This window comes from Leptonychotes weddellii, chromosome 8, assembly GCF_054177405.1.
Source record: "Leptonychotes weddellii isolate Sample4059 chromosome 8, ASM5417740v2, whole genome shotgun sequence".
NCBI classification, from domain to species: domain Eukaryota; kingdom Metazoa; phylum Chordata; class Mammalia; order Carnivora; family Phocidae; genus Leptonychotes; species Leptonychotes weddellii.
The window spans coordinates 20,271,210-20,288,796 of NC_138376.1; the positions used below are offsets into that span (position 1 = coordinate 20,271,210).

At 38.7% G+C, this 17,587-nt stretch overlaps 1 protein-coding gene and 1 long non-coding RNA gene across 3 annotated transcripts in view; both read left to right on the forward strand.

The window, feature by feature from the left end:
- Positions 1–6,959, forward strand: part of LOC145722974 (uncharacterized) — a 27,905-nt gene extending 20,946 nt beyond the window's left edge. Inside the window, exon 2 of the long non-coding RNA XR_014147582.1 lies at positions 6,110–6,959. This is a non-coding gene — a long non-coding RNA (uncharacterized LOC145722974). The remainder of the gene's footprint in view (positions 1–6,109) is intronic.
- Positions 1–17,587, forward strand: part of MYLK4 (myosin light chain kinase family member 4) — an 82,419-nt gene that overhangs the window by 26,772 nt on the left and 38,060 nt on the right. The gene's annotated exons all lie outside the window — the stretch shown is intronic.

A 17,587-nucleotide genomic window follows, 5' to 3' on the forward strand; every position in this document is an offset into this window, starting at 1 on the left:
CATCTCGGCTCTTTCCACAGTTTGGCTATTGCAGACATTGCTGCTATGAACATTGGGGTGCATATGGCCCTTCTTTTCACTACATCTGTGTCTTTGGGGTAAAAACCCAGTAGTGCAATTGCTGGGTCATAGGGTAGCTCTATTTTTAAATTTTTGAGGCACCTCCACACTGTTTTCCAAAGTGGCTGTACCAACTTGCATTCCCACCAACAGTGTAAGAGGGTTCCCCTTCATTGTGTATTTTCATTTCTTACTCAGCCTTTTCTTTTCACTGGAGTTACTGGTTGCCTTGATTTTAAAAATTTGTTTATTTAAAAAAATTTTGTCATTAATTCAAAACCAAACTATTAACTGTCTAAATCTTTTCTACAAAATTTCAGATATATTAAGTATCCTATTGAGTTTATATTCTTGAAGGAATTTCTCCCGGAGACTTCTGATCAGTCTGAACTTTAATTCATTCTACGCTGGTTGCCCTCTAGGTCTGAAGCACGGTTGATATCCTAGGATTTCTACTCCCCATCAGTGTAGAAAGACCCTGTCTCCTGTCTCCTATATTGAGTATCCTCTGGTAGATATCCTTTGTTTTTCTTTCTTGTTTTACTCCTTTGTTTAGATAGGCCACATCTTCTGGTAGTTTCCTGAGAAGTGATGGAGGGATGTAATATTTTGAGATCTTTCATGTCTGAAAATGACTATTTTACATATGCACTTGGATAATGGTTTATCTGGTGTATAATTCTAGACTGGAAATAATTTCTTTTCAGGATTTAGAAGGCATTGTAACTTGTCTTCTAGTTTTCATATTACTATGGAAAAGTCCAAATAAGTTCAGAATTCAGATCCTTTGTATGTGGGATATTATTTTTCTCTCTAGCAGCTGTGAGAGACCCTCTATTTGCCCCCGAAATTTGGAAATTTCATAATGATAGGCCTTGTACAGGTGTTTCATCCATTGTGTGGGATGTTTTCTGGGCTCTTACATCTTTTAAGCTGGGAAACTTTCTTGGACAATCTCATATTTCCTTGTTCTGGAGTTCCTATTATTTGAATGTTGGATCTCCTAGTCTTCTAAATTTCTTATCTTTTCACTTCATTTTTATTTTATATATCTGGTTGCTCTGCTTTCAACAACACTCTTTATTGTGGAAGTTTTCTTTAAATTTCCTTGTCTACTATCATAGTATTTAATTTCCAAGAACTCTTTTTAATTCTCTGAGTGTTTCTTTTTTTATGAATCCTGTTCTTGTTACATAGATTTAATACATTCTCTTATTTCTCTGAGGATAGTGATGAGTTTTTTAAAAAGTTTTCTTTTCTCCACATAATCTCTGTTTCCTCTAACTGCTTTGTTTTGTTAGTTTTAAATCTCTGTTTTTCATGTTAGGGCAGGGATCCCAAAATTTGTCTGCATGTTAGAATCGCCTAGGAAATCTGAAAAAAAAAAGTCCAAACTTTAGGCCACAAGCCAGACCAATTACACTGCAATTTTTGGGAATAGGGCTTAGAGATCAGTATATTTGAAGGTTTCCAGGTGATGTTATGGGGTTTTGTGGGACAATTTAAGTTACTTCTCAATGTTTTCCTCTGTTGTCTTAGGATTCAGCTCTCCTGCAGGTGCCCAATTGATTACCACTTATCCATCTGCCTCCCACTTCCAAAAGTCTATTACTGTCATCTCCTTTCATTTTTTTTTTGTATGTGTTTTTGTCATTTCACAAATCCCTTTACTGTTATTTTAATGGGGTTTAAAGAAGGAGCAGAGTGTGGAGTTAGGGAAGAGCACATCGAGGAGGTAAGTTTTGAACCGGAAAGGCCCTACTGATACATTTACAAATATATCAGCTGTGATTTTACTTCACTTAATTTATAAAAAAAAAAAACCCACCCCAATTTTCATTAAATATGAGAGCACTGACATCACAGTCACACAGTAAAACCTCATGTAGTCAAATTTTGCTAAACCTATAATTAGTGATAATGGACTTGGTTAAAGTTTACCTTTGTTCAACTTGGCAGGAGAGGATTTGCTTAAGAAAAAATTACCTTTGTTCTACTTGGCAGAGGGAGGATTTGATTAAAAAAATTAGTGTAAACAAGATTGTAGATTAGCAACCTAGGTAAGAGAGAAAATATTCAAGGATATTATTAGAACTTACACGTAGAAAGACAAACTAGTTCTTCTGATTGCAAATGCTGCTTGTCAATGTGAATCTGATACGGCATGTACTTGAACCATACTTTATTAGCTATTAATTTGTATTACAGAATTAAAAGAACTGGATTAAATTTGCACTTCTTTTTAAACAAATTTCATACTTTTTAAATAGACTTCTCAGGTACCTGAACTTGGAATTGTTAAGAACTTACTCTAATGAAAATAACAGAAAGACAAACTGTGAAATATAACATGTCATTTATAATTAATAAATCACTAAACACAGGCAAGAAATTCAGGGCTATAAAATGCCATGCATTTTCACAGTCAATTAATACTAAATTATTGGGCACATTCAATTCTGTAGCTGGGTGGGAAAAATCACTATATTTAATTGCTTTCAAATTCACAATTTTACCTGTGAAACGGTGGCCCTCTTTTCACACTCTAAGGGACTATCATAAAAGATGGGGAAATTGCACCTCAGCCTTCCAGTTCACAGGAATGTTGTTTGTTCTGCTTCTTTTAAATACTACCCATTGGTCTTTTCTTCCCACCCTCCATTTTTTCCCTCCTTCCTTCCTTCCTTCCTTCTTTCCTTCTTTCTTTCCTTCCTTCCTTCCCTCCTCCCTTCTTCCTTTCCTTCCTTCATTCCTTCTTTCTTTCCTTCCTTCCTTCCCTCCTCCCTTCCTCCCTCCCTTCCTTCCTTCCTTCCTTCCTTCCTTTTTCCTTCCTTCCTTTCTTCCTTCTGTCCATCATTCCTCACTGACAGACATTCAATGTGCTAATCTTTATGCATTAAATTAACTGGAGTGTTTTCTCCCATGTGGATGGATGTGACTCAAGGATATAACCCAAGATTTAGCTGCACTTTCTGCCCTTTGAAGAGTCTTCTTTGTGAAGAGTGCTGGCTTTCCCTAAGAAGCCCCAAGAATTTTGCTCAAAATTAGCTTCCCATTTTTGCTCACTGCTTACTAGTATGATCTGTCTGTAATAGCAAGTCCAAAGTGATGCCAGTGGAATGGTGGAAAGAGCACCCCATCATGAATTTAGAGAACTGGACTTAAAAAGTCACTTAAGGATCTAATGAGATTAGTGACTTCCAACCTTATTAATGTAAAAGAAAAAAGTTCACAGACTCCCTTATAATAGCAGTGATACTTCTGTTATTTCCTGTTGGGAAAACACATGACTGAAAGCTATTTATATTCAGCAGTTCTTTAAAGTAAGTCTGAATTTTACTCACCACACCAGTATAAACAAACATTTGAACAATAGTCCCACATTCAGTTTGTGCTATTATTTAGCCATTATATCACTTAGGAATTTTATGTAACTTCTAGACAGAGAGCTCTAGCTATGGGGGATTAAACACATAAAGATTTAGACCCTCACAATAAAGAAGCCCAGAGGTGTTGGTTTATAGCCAAGGTCTCTGAAATTCTCTGGCCTTTTCTGCGTGCTCCCAAGGTGGTTGCTGGAGCTCCTGCCACAAAACCTGCTTTTCTTAAAGCTTGAAGAAGGAGGGGCAATGGAAAGGCAAAAACATTTTTCTTGAAAGCTTTTTATTCTTTTATGTTTATATCTCCATGACTACCCCATTTGCAAAGGAGGTTGAAGGATGTAGCACGTTATGTAATAACGTCTGTTAGAAGGGAAGATGGGAGAAGGCTGTCGGATAGGCAATCTATGACACAGTCAGGCTCCAGACAATGCCGAGGCTGCGTCTGGAGTCGTGGGCAACGAGGGGGTTCTCCGTGTATGTGTTGGAGACCACAGGTAGACATCCAGGATTTCTTCCATCTCTAACACTTTCTGATACTGGGAGGCTGACATCTTGACATGCTGTGTTTAAGGCATTTCTCAGAGGAGGCAGCAGATGGTGAAAAGAGCACTGAACGCAGAATAAGAAGACATGGATACAAATCCTAACTATTGGCCGGGAGCTTGGGCAAATTGTTTAACTTCTCAGAAGCTCAATTCTTCCCCTACAAGAAGGAAATCAGAATGTTTTCCCATAGGGTCCTTGTGAGGATTGATCTAGACTTAGTGCAGTCTCAAACATATAGGTGCCCACTCAACGTGACTTTGAGTTGAGGAGTGCAAGGTCCTAGTCTAAACTCAGATTTGGGGACAACCAGGGGAATGTGATGATGTGCTAGACTCTGCCTTGAATCCCATTTAGTGGTGCTGAGGCAGGCCCATCACGAGGCCATTTCCCAATACGAAACTGTGTGTTGCAAATGACTCGACCCCAGAAGCAGGTGTCAATTGGATTGCAGAGGTGTGAGGCCTGCTCCATCCTGCATGTCTGTGCTCTGGAGGTCTGTGTAGGTATCTGCTTTATATTTCAGGATTTTCATTTTTTATACTAGTTCATTTACAGATGTTTGATCAGGTGTGAACTTCTACCAAGAAGACTATAAAAAAGCAATTTAACAAGTGAGTCTGAAATGCCATATGAAGGGTCAGACTTTACACAAATTACGTACTGGACTTTAAAAATGAACAAAGTTGCTCTTTCTTTTTCATTTCCTTGAGACGCTCCTGGAAGGAAAGTTCAGGAGTTCAAACTGCCTCTTTTGGGCTGCTGTCCAAGCAACCACATCTCCCTGCCCTTTCTCACACTGTTCTCTTTCCCTGAAATGTCCTTTCCTTTCTATTCACTGGCAAAAAATGATTTATCTTTGAGGTCCTGGCTCAAGCAGCATCTTCACTTCAAAGCCTTTGATAACCCAAGACCCAGGCGGAAGAAATCCCTCTTTGCCCTGTGCGGCTGTGTTACCTATCTCGCATCTTTCCCATAATAACATTAGGAGTTTAGTGAGAGCTTCCCATGTGCCTGGCACTGTCCTAAGTGCTTTACATATGCTCATTCAATGCTCATAAAAACGTGATGAGGTAGGAGCTACGATTATCCTATCACAGATGAAAATTGAGGCACAGAAAGAGTAAATAGTTTGCCCAAAATCACACAGCTAGAAAATGGCCAACTCAGAATTTGAACCCACGTTTCTTAAACAATTACAGCATACACATAATTATTTAATAATGTACTCATCAGTTTCTCTTACTAGATTATAAGAAACTCTCTGTCAGGGGTTCTGTCTTATTCCTCCAAGCGTACCCAACATTTTATCTTGAATGAATGAATGTATATATACACATACTATCCTGGGGTAGCAAATTCAAACTGTACAGAAAACTTCAAAAGGGACAGAAATTACTCTGAGGTCCCAATTCAAGTTTCTCTCTCCACAGTAAACACTGTTAATCATTTCTTGTGATTTCTTTTAGAAGTTTTTATGTGCATATCAACATATATGCAAATGCTTTAAAGGATTTATCCCAATAGGATCACACTTACATTCTGCTCCTTGCTAGTATGTACAAGTCTATTTTCAACTTAAAAAAAAAAAAAACCAAAAATAAAAGCCAAAGGGATGATTCATGATATTTTGATTATGGTACCTTGAAAACTCCATCAACTTAGGGTCCATAAAAATTGTTGTCATTTAAAATTGTTGATCATAGCACCAAATCCAATTTTTAAAATGTTCTAACCACATGGTAGTAACCTCAAATCCTTTGGGGAAGAGGAAAAGAAATAAGGAAAGAGATAATTATTGAGCTTAACCAATGTACTTATCAACAGTGCATACTCAGAATCTTTCATTTTGGTATTCTTCTGCATTTACAGAGAAGTATTTATTGTGGTTTTTTCGAGAAAAGGAACTGGGGAACAGAGAGCTTTGAGTGCGGTATGAAGGCTCAAAAATTCATGGTGGCAGCAGTCTTGGGAGCCTGGGCGGTGGGCGTGCGTAACAAACCATGGGCTCCTGCCTAGCACAGAAAAGTTTCCATAAATCTTGGATTTTTCCAAAGAACTTTAGATTCACACATGCTCTGAGTTCTTCTACTGTGCAAACATTTCATCTCCTTCTCTGGCAGGGAAAACACCTTCATTTTCCATGTGGTGCAAATACGTACCTCTTTCAGAAATGGAAAGAGAACAAGAATTTCTGCAAAGGTGAACCAGAGAAGAACAACGTATTTGTTTGTGATTTTGATCCTCACCTATGGACTGGACACTTGAAGCAGGACCAGCTCATTCTTGAAAGTCAGCAGAAAGCTTGGACTCAGATGCCCTTTAGGGATATACTTCTTTCCTCCTCAGCAGATAAAATCTCCTGTGCTCCGGCCTTTAATGTAGCCAGGAAACCTTAACATGGCACTTTTCTCTGTCCACAATTGTCTGGTTAGCCTATTTTCTCTCTAGAAAGTTCCCAAACAGCATTACATATATTAGTGTCTATGACTTAAAAAAATTATGGTAAAACATAACATAAAATATACCATCTTAACCATCTTTAAGTGCACAGCTCTGTGGTTTCTCAGGACATTTACACCTCCATGCAACCATCCCCTCCATCCATCTCCAGAACTTTTTCATCTTGCAAAACTGAAGCTTTGTATCCATTGAAGACTAACTCCCCATTCTCCCCTCCTCCAGGCCCTGGTAAACATCCTTCTGTTTTCTCTATGAATTTGACTCTCCTAGGTACCTTGTATATGTGGAATCATAAACTATTTGCCCTTTTGTGATGGGCTTATTTCACTGAGCATGTTTTCAAGGTCCATCCGTATTGTAGTCTGTGTCAGAACTTCCTTCCTTTTTAACGTTGTATGTATATACTACACTTTGTTTATCCATTCATCTGTCAATAGATCCTTGAGTTGCTTCCACCTTTTGGCTCTTATGAATAATGCCGTGAACACGAATATACAATTATCTCTTTGAGTCTTTGTTTTTAATTATTTTGGTATAAACCCAGGATTGGAACTGCTGGGTTATATGGTAATTCTATGTCTATCTATGTATCTATCTATCTATGAAACTGCTACATTGTTTTCCACAGTAGCTGCACCTTTTTACATTCCCACCAACAGTGCCCAAGTGTTCCAATTTCTCCACATCCTCACCCACACTGTTTTTTGTTTGTTTTTGTTTTTGTTTTTGATAGTAGCCATCCTGATGGGTGGTATCTCATGGTGGTTTTGGTTTTTGTTACTTTACACTCAAAAAAATCATTCTTCATTCTGGGTTCAGGTGGAAGTGGCCACAACTTATTTGTGTTTGAAGAGGAATAAAAAACGCAACGTTCTCTACTGAATAGTAGCTGAGGGAACATTGGCCAGCCTATCCCTGGGCCTAAATATGGAATACGACCTTTAAATGGTACTGGCTGGGAAACTGCACCACCTGGCCGTGCTGGTCCTTAGTGACCTCCCCAGGGGATTCCTGACAGTTAAAGCGTGTCCGGACTCTTGGGGTGGGGAACTCCCCCTCTCTCGTATAATACCAGTGGCAGCTTTGTGCGAACTCTTATATAAAAGGGAGAGTGTTCTTCCAAGCGTCAGGGTCACGCATGGACACTCCTTCTATTTTAGCAGTGGTGACAGTCTAGATGTAGAGACACACAGAAACTTCTTGGCAGTAGAGAGAGGATTCAGAGTAAACACTGTTTGTGCAGACACTTGAAAATGCTTGTTTGAGGAAGATTAAATTGAACTAGTGTTTTGGTTGCTTTTCTTTTTCTAAAAACACTTCCACATTTGTCCCTGTATCTTAGCCTCCCAATAATCTTTGGATCTGGTAGGAAGTAAGCCCATTTGGCAGAGAAAAACATAGCCTTTGAGATATTAAATGCCTTCCTCAGGGGCACACAGCTGGTAAGCAGAAATGGGACTAGAACCTAGCACACTGGCTCTAGACCAATAATCAGTTTTGATGGAGATGATCCCATCAGGGAGCTAACATTTCATGGATTTGAATAGCCTGCTTTCTGCAGGACTTTTTATGACTCGAAGCACGGTACCCTGCTGAGCAGGGCAGAACAGCTTGTATCTGGCCCTTTTGCCATAAAGTCTTGGTGAGAAAGGCATATAGGAGTCTGACTCTGTGAAGACGGCATACGTCACCGGGGCCTTCTTCACCTCAATACTCCTTGAAACCCTTAGAAATTCGGTTTGGTTAATCCTGCTTTAATTAAGTTTAGAAACCACTACTTATGACTTTCATGATCATTAAAATCAACTTCTCGAAATATGAATATTATAGACTAATGATTATTCTAGGTTTTTGTTGTTGCTACTCTGCTTAGCTCAAGTCAGAGATCGCTTGAGATTTTGTATCACTGATGATATTCTTTGAGTAATTGGTGGTTTCCTACCGGATTTTAAATGTCCTGAAGTAGACACAAGGGCCTGGGCAGAGCTCATCAGGCTATTTGCAAATATGCAAGCCTCTGCATAAATGGTCCATCCTCTGGAATTTGCTAACTTGAGACTTATGAGAACTATGTGTCCCAGAGAGCACATGGGTACTTATGAACACAGCAGGTGAACACCATTGATAGACAAAACGGAACCAGCTGAGACTTATGGCTTCTCTCCACAGAGGTCATCCATCAGCTCAGGTGGCCCCTAATGAATATGAGCCCCAGAACATGATGAAGCTGTTGTTACTGGGAGAGTAGTATCAGCGCTTGAGGGTTTTAGATTACGGTGAGTATTAGTGGGAACATGGTGATGGTTTCTTTAAATAAACCACTTAACAGCAGTCCCTCTTCTGCTTTAAAACAAAAGATGAGAAAAACTTACTTCAAATGGCAGACTCTGATATGTGTTCTGATATGTATTCCCCTGCGTAATGTATAACTTTTATTTTTATTGTTTATATTGGTACAGAAGCACCTTTTGTCAAGGATACTATGATTGGACGGAAGAACATTAGTGACTGTGAGAAACAAGTATCACTCGTATCTTGCTCTCTGGAGTGAAATCCTCAGAGCCTACTTTAAAATTATATACCTTAAAATGTGTCTTATTTTTTTGTATAACCAAAGATACCCAACTTTACATTACTGAAAAACTGTTTAATTAGTGGATAATATTACATGCTGAATGCTTGTCTCAGATGCCATTCCAAAGCATCCTTATCACCTCCTCGTGCCTCAGATAATGCCGCCCTGTTAAAGCTTATTCATACATGATCATGTTCATTCCACGGGGCTGACACCCCATGGAAGAGCTCACGGAAAACAACCAGAAAATTTTCTTCTGTGTCATACTAAAACACAGTGTGAAAATAAAAAGAGACTCTTCCCCTCATTTTATCTCATCTATACTGAGCCATTTGCAAGAGAATTTAATGAAAAATTTGGAAGTAACTGGTAGTTAAGAATATTTAGTATATAGCACCCATCTGGGAATGAAGGTAGGGGTTTGCTAACATATTAAAACACTAACAAAAATTTGTAGCTTGCATTCATCAAGAAAATGTCATGCTAAACTCATCCCTTTTTCTCCTGGGTTACTAAACTAGCTGATGTGGGAGTGCTGTGATTAAAGATTGATGTCTGCAATTGAGTTTCCTACCATGTCTTGTGGGACATTCAGGGCATGTAAACTGGATAACAGAAGGCTGAAGTTGTGGGTAATTAAAACACAAGACTCAATATGTGTTCCTGAATGGATCAATAGGAACCTAGAGCTGTGGTTTTCAGCATGTGCCCTGCTGCGGCATGCATGGAGGATGATGGTTGCTATCCTAGACTTGTGTACGTGGTTGTGTGCAGGGCTGTGCATAGTGCAGCGGACTGGCCACAGGTCCAGCCTATGCGTCCCATTCAAGAAAACATACCTGGAGGAGCGCTTGGGTGCCTCAGTTGGTTAAGTGTCTGCCTTCAGCTCAGGTCATGATCTCAGGGTCCTGGGATCAAGTCCTGCACTAGGCTCCCTACTCAGCAGGGAGCCTGATTCTCCCTCTGCCTCTGCCCCTCCCCCCTGCTTGTGTGCTCTCTCTGTGTGTGTCTGTCAAATAAATAAATAAAATCTTTAAAAAAACACACCTGGAGATGAGTTAGTGCAAGATACAGTATTATGAAAGTCAACTTATCACTCTGATTTGGAAAAATAAAAGGCTTACAGATTTCCATACCTTGGACATTATTAGTAACAAATTATTTGTGATCCTGCAAAATATCAGCTGTCATACTGCAGTACTATAAAATACTCAGCCCTTTGTCCCTTGATCTCAACGTGTTCAACATTTTAAACACTAACTTTAAAAAATATTAAAAAGTGTGCTTTGAATCTCCTAAGGAACCACATGGCTTGGGAGCTTCTACCACCACTGAAGCTGAAAGTAGCCTGCAGGAGGGAGGCATCATTCAACACTGGAATTGGCTTTCATTGCCAGAAAACCTACAGATGAAGGAAGCTTTAAACCAATATTTAAAAGTTTATTTTTAAGAAGGTACTTTTGATAACTATATTTAAAGAGTTGTTTTCCTATAAGTCTTGCTCCAAATGGACTTTTATTAAATAATGACAGAAATGTCAACATGATCATTTATTATTTAGGTAAATATTTAAAAAAATTATTTCTTATTTTAATGGAATATATGTTCAAGTATGGAAGATTTTATTTCACCTCTGTCAAATCTTAGCATGTCCTCACAACACACTGATAAAGTTTGGTGAATGAAACCCTAGTTCACCAAATCTGAAAGAGGAGTCTTGAATGTGGCAACAGAATTCACATTCCACTAAGATGAACTTTGCAAATTCGAGGGATAGGACCCTAGCAAGCTAACCCTAGGGTGATTGTTCCCAACCCTTGACTGCACATTAGAGTCACATAGGTTGCCAGAGAAAATATACAAGACACCAGTTAAAATAGAATTTCAGGTAAACAATGAGTGATTTTTTTAGTCTAAGAATATTGTATGGACCATAGTTATGCTAAAAAAGGTATTTTTTAAAAAAAATTTTTGTTTTGGCATTTTTTTAAAGATTTTATTTATTTATTTGAGAGAGAGAGACAGAGAGAGAGAGCACAGAGGGAGAGGGAGAGGGAGAAGCAGACTCCCTGCTGAGCAGAGAGCCCGATGCGGGGCTCGATCCCAGGACCCTGAGATCATGACCTGAGCTGAAGTCAGATGCCTAACCAACTGAGCCACCAGGTGCCCCAAAGGTATTTGTTTTCTATCTGAAATTTAAATTTAACTTGGCATCCTATGGTTTCATTTGCTAAATATGACAACTACTAGCCTTGAGAAAAATACCAAAGTGTGGGCTCCACTCCAGAGTTTCGGTACAATCGGTCTAGAATGAAGACTCCAGGATTGGTATTTTTCAAAGACTTTTCAGGTGATTCTATCACGCAGCTATGGGTGGAGGGTCACTGCCCTATAATGCATGTTTTGACTTTGAACCTTGTTCCATGACTTCCAAGTGTAAGCTTAACCTCCTTTTCAAGGTATCTTATGCCTTAATTGCTATGGTTCCACAAGCTTTGTGTAAAGTAAGAACCACTAGGCAGCCTTGACCTCTCTGCCATTCCTTAGATAGGGGAGCTTTTATTTTAGGAATTTCTCTCTATTCAAATATTTGGGAAATGAAATGTCTCTGTGCAGATACTGGGCTCCTTTTGGTATCTCAAACCATTGTATGAAACTTACGCTGATCCCGGCCTCAACATAGTTCACAAATGTGTAGGTCACCCTTGTGCATTCCCTGAATTCTCATAATGAGCCTCCTACACCTGAGTCCCTCCACCAAAATACTCCATCTCCCGAGGATGTGTCAGATATTAGGATTAGGCTCTGCTGGTCCCTATTTAAATCTTTGGTGGTGTGTGCAAGAGCTGAGTCTAGACCTCAAACCTAGAGGCTGAAGCTGTATCATTAGACCTGAACTCAGTACCCAAGACCTTAATAACCATGGGCATACCTTTCAAAATTTAGTCTTCCTGATTGGAATTCACATCAATGTTTCTCTGGATTCCCATTTGTTCTGCTGTGTTCACTTGTTGGATTCCTGTTGCCATTCACGTGCTCAAACACTGGAGCCTGCCATGGCCTTGGATTCTAAGGTGGGTGAGCCTATTTTGTGACCTATGCCCAATGGGAAGATGGAAGGTTCTAGTGCAAGGCCCAGATCTGGCCCTGTCTTGCATTGAGGGGGACCCCATGCTTCACTAGAAGATTAACAAATAGGACACAAGTATCATTGCACTATTGACAGAAATTGGAATAACAGGAAGGCAAGCCAATGTGGGGTATGAAGTGTTGAGTTTTGTTTTAGATATTCAGAGTTCAAAGCTCTTATAGCATGTTCAGATATTAAGATCTAGTAATCATTGGGATTTTGGGAATAAAGATAATTTTGAGATCATTCGTACAGAGTTGAGTTGAAAGGATTGGTGATTCTCCAAGAGGAATAAATCTTAGCTCAGTGTTCATAGATGTCAAATATATGAGTAGATGAAAACACTGATAGAGTGTTATGATGACCAGAGTAGGAAGAAATGTCACACAGCTATCAGTTTCTGATTATGCATGAGTAATGAGTACCACTAATGGGATAAGGTCTAAGCGGAAGAAACCAAGGGATCTTCTAAGAGAACAGGAACCATCAGAAATCTGATAGGTACATGGCTTGCCAAGAGATGTTAAAGTTTTAAGATATTTTTAAAATATGTGCCATATCAGAGTTGCTCATTTAGAAAGAAACCAGATAGTGTTTTCAGGGTTATGTGCTAGGTTGGAAAATATACTGAGGTGTTGAAACCAGAAGGTGAACCCAGGCCTTCCTATAATATAAAGACTTCAGCACGAGGGAACCATAAGGAGGAAACAAGAACTTGTAGGTGTGAGTTGGAGTACAAAGTCACAAGCCAAAAGATTAAGTGGACTGGAACATATAGTCCTGGGTATAAACAAAACAACAACCCTGGTGAGAAGCTGAGAGCTGCCAGAATCCCTAAGTGTGTTAGGAGTAGCCAATTTACCCCTGGACTCCCTAAGGCTAATGAGACTAATGGCTTAAATCAAAGCAAATATATTTTTTGAGATTGGAGAATTCCTTCTGTTTTGTTAGCAGAGGACATGGAAAGGTGAGCCATGATTTTTTTTCCCACAGCCAAAATTTATGACAATGAAAGCTACATTGTATGGAAAGTTTGTGAAGTAGAACTTTGATAAGTAGAGGTCAACTCTTTCATATCCTCTGAAAAATGATCCACAAAACCACTGAAGGAGAATGTACCAAAATATAATGCTTAAAGGCAAATTTTTAAAAATGGAGTTTTCATCAAAGAATATAAATCATAAGCACACACTTCTATTATTTCTAAGTACAAGCATACAAGTATATTTGTATACTCACTGTCAACTTTTTCAGCTTCTAGTTTGGAGCTAGCATTCTTTGATTAGAACTTGAACTTAGAAAGGGAACTTATTTTAATATTATTAGTTATTAAAATGGAACACTATTTAGATATTACGTTGGGGTTAATTCTATCAAAATTCTTATTTTTAAATTTTAATAATGATATTAGATCATCTAGGGGGAAAGGTTATGTACAGTCTGCAGACATTAATTTGGTTAAATCAGTATCAATGGAGGCAATATTTAATAAAAATATGGATGATTATGAAATATATATGAATGGTATGCTATTTCACTAAAATATATATCCACATTATATAATAAGCTAGCCTTAGTTATTTAATCACTTGAAAAAAAATACAGATTTTAGGATTTTGATTTGAGGATTTTTTGCAGCTGGAGTCTCCATTTTATAGAATGTGGATTTTCATAGGAGTTGTAATTCTCATCTGATTAATTTTCTTTAAAATTCTAAAGAAAAACTGCATTTGACTTTGACATTTATTGTAACAACTTTTAGTAGAGAAAATGTTGCAGTGATTCTAATTATAAGTAGAATTCATAAAATATACTTAACACTATTATAACATCTACCTGGAACTTACTTATTTTTAAATAACACTACTTCTCTATTAGATAGGAAAAGTTGGTGCCAATATGAGTAATTTTGTGGGAGTGAACAGAAAATGAACGACAGCAAAGTAATAGCATGTGAAGAACTTTTCATGTTCAGAGTTGACCGATACTGCTAGTAAGTTATATATTTGTGTAAATGTATTCCACCAGTAATGAGGTCAGTTTGAAAAATATATTGCTTATAACTGAATTAAATCAAAATGAAACATTTTACAGTGATTGTTAAATGCCAAATTGAACTGATCTCATTAAATGTGAAATTCAAGTATATTTAGACTATGGCCTAAATTTTAATACATGAACATAATGAGATATGACCAGAATAGTTGGAAAAAGTTACTTATATATTTTTTTCTTCTAGCAGTTTCTCGTTTCACAGTTTAGATTTATTTTCTGGAATTTGATGAGATAGCTTGGCATGCGAGTATGAAGTATGTAGTCCCTTTCAGTAAATGGAGGAAGAACACACATATATTGGCCTATGCTGTCTTCTACAAGTACTTTGCTCATGATAGTTACTTAAGGCTGTTAGCTTTGAGTGTAAGTCAGTGTTCACAAAGAAGAGAAAGTTCATTAAGCACTCTGAGAGGTGCAGCTGCATGTAGTAAACACAGATGGAGCACACTTTTACTGAGGTTCTTAACTGAAAACAGACTTTAATCCTGTTCCTGGAATACTCACAATTGAACTTTCCATCAGTGATTGTGCATTTCTGCTGCAGAGACCAGATGTCACCTCATCATAGCCGTGTATTTATGTCTTGCTATCTGGGTGTAGTCTAGCATAGTCTCCAGGAGGGTAGAAGCCCAAGTCTGCAATTGTTTTTTGCTTCCAATGGAAATACACAGCATGCATGATAGTGCTCTTCTCTTACCTCACAGAGAGTTCCAAGTGGGGTTCTTCACAAGCCAAGGAAAGTAAGCCAGCCGCTTTCCATTCTCAGGGGATGTCTAGCCTAAGACTAAAGATTCTCTTCAGATAGTTACTGCATGTGCTAATAGAGTTTTCTTAATCCTATCCATCATTATGTCTTATTTGAGAAGGATTTGTTTTTCCTCCAAACAAAAATAGGCACTTTAAATCTTACTTGACCTAACTATGTACTTCCCACAATAGTAACCCATTACCAAAACATATTTTAAGGCTTAGATTTATGCCAATACCTAACATAATCTATAGCTCCCTACTTCTTTTAAACATCATAGAAAACTGTTATATAATAACAAATGAAATGCCGAGAACTATGTGTACATTCAAAAACTGTATTGTGGTGGGTGGATTTTTAATGAGAGGAAATAAAGATTGAGACTGTATACCACAATGTCCTATTACGTTTTTAAGGATGAAGGTGCTGTGGGAAAAATCACCAGTAATATCAACAGCCTTCCTCTTAGCAGGGACATTTTAAGCATTATTAAAATCTCCTATAATTAGGTGAAATTGGGTAGAATCTCATTTCTCATCTCCAGTTGAGCTGATTGGGCTACGTGCTGTGAATCTTTTCAAAGAGAAAGGGAAGTGATTCAGCCAGCAAAATCTAGTTTATTTGGGAATAGCAGAGGAATTGCAATTCAGGACAAGCAAACTATGGCAAACCATAGGCAAGTCCAGAGAACAAAGGAGGAAAGTGTCTGTTTATAGAGAAAAGGAAGAATTCGGAGGGGTTGTTTTGGACAAAAGTTCATTGGAGAAAGAGGAATTTGAAGTGGTGGCAGATTCTCATTGGTTGCAAGCATTGGAAGTGGTGGTGGCCATTCATTGGCTGCAGGTAAGGCAGCTTCCTATCACCAGGGGAGGGGAATTCTTCCTTTCTCTTGCTGGATTTTGCAAACTGTGACAGGTGCCATAAGCATGAGAACTGCCCCCTTCATGGCCTCCTGGCTCCAATTTTGTGTTAGGTTTCCTTAACACATTTTCACATTTCCCCCTTTTGATAGAGTTCTTTCTTCAAAAACATTGCTGATAGCGAATTGGATCATTTATTCCTTATTAGAATCGTTTTTGTCCCTTGGTGCCGGGAAGGACCTTTTCTGGGTGTCATGTCCCATGCCGGAGGGAAAGTACACAGACTGGAAAACACTGAGGCCACATCTGGATAACAGGCAAGGGTGGGGAGGGAGAGCTTCCAGGCATTTCCCACCTAGTCTATATCTTATCAAGGTTGTAAGTGTTGGAGATCATCTTGAAGCATTGAGTCAGCACACCCTATTGGGTATGTTGTTTTTATAAAGATTCAACAGGCAACAGGCACAAAGATTTTAAAAATGTTTACACAAAATAAGATGAGGAGCAGAATAATGACCCCAGCTTGTATTATAGTGCTAAACCAGGAGCCCAAACCAGCTAGAGATCAAAGGACCATAGATCATCAGGTGGAACTTTTTCTGGCCATGTGTATGTTCCCAGATATTACGTAATCGGGTTTTTACTTCTCTGGAGGAATTTATCCCTGTGAATAGGTACAATTTGTTGCATTGGGATTTATGATGGGGAGAAGTCAAAGCAAGGTACAGGAAAACCTGGTTGTTGAGGTTTGACTCAGTGAGAAATATCTGGGGGGGGGGTGCAAGTATAATTAGGGGTCACATTGGAGATGAAGGGAAAATTTGCTATTGGGAAGGCTATAGGGTCACATCTGTCACAGCTGGATCGAGGTTTCTGATGACAGGTCCAACAATCAGAAAGGCTTCTTCCTTTTGCAATGGATTGGGAAATGTAAGCAAGGGCATTCTCTCTCCAGGACAGAGAAGGAGAAACAAGGTGAGAAAAAGCAGAAAGGAGAGAATATACAGGCCTGATCCTGTCATCTTGGGAAAGCTGTCTGCTTCAGTTCCTAAAAATCTTTAATTTGAGGTCACCAGTTGGTGTCCTGGTCCAGTCAGGGTTTGGGGTTTTCTTTAGATGAGACACATTGATCCAGGAGTCAACTCCTTACAGTGTGATGACACAAGGATTGGTTGGTAACACTTGATAAGGGCCTTTCCAGCAGGGTTGAAAAGAATCTTTTTGGAGATATCCTTTCCAATTAGCAAAATTCCTAGGTTACAGAGTGTGGTCTTTGATGTCTTTGTCTCCCAGAAGTGTGCTGTGAAAATGTTGCTCTACTTGAGTATGATTATTTTCAAGGGCTGTAATTAGAGCTTTGTAAGAGTAATGTATATCTCCTTTATAATGTGCAGGTCAGGAGAGGGAGAAGCTAGCTGTGCGAGACCCCAGTAATTTTCTCAAAAGATGAGGGTTTAAGAGTTCTAAGGGGATGGATCTGAGATTTAGAAGGGCCAATGGCAATACTTCTGGTCAAGGGATTTGGAAGGTTTCCATAAATTTTTCCAATTGAGTTCAGTTCCTTTGACTAGCCTTGAAGACTGAGGATGATAAACACGGTGAAAATGCTATCCAGCTGGCCAAATGGCACAGACTTGCCATAATATTTGACCAGTAGAATGGGTTCTTCAGTTGTCATGGAGCTCAAGAGGAGTTCCCCAGGTAGGCATGGTTTTATTCCAATAGGATTTTACCTACTGAAGAAGGATAGTAGCTTGTCTACATGGAAAG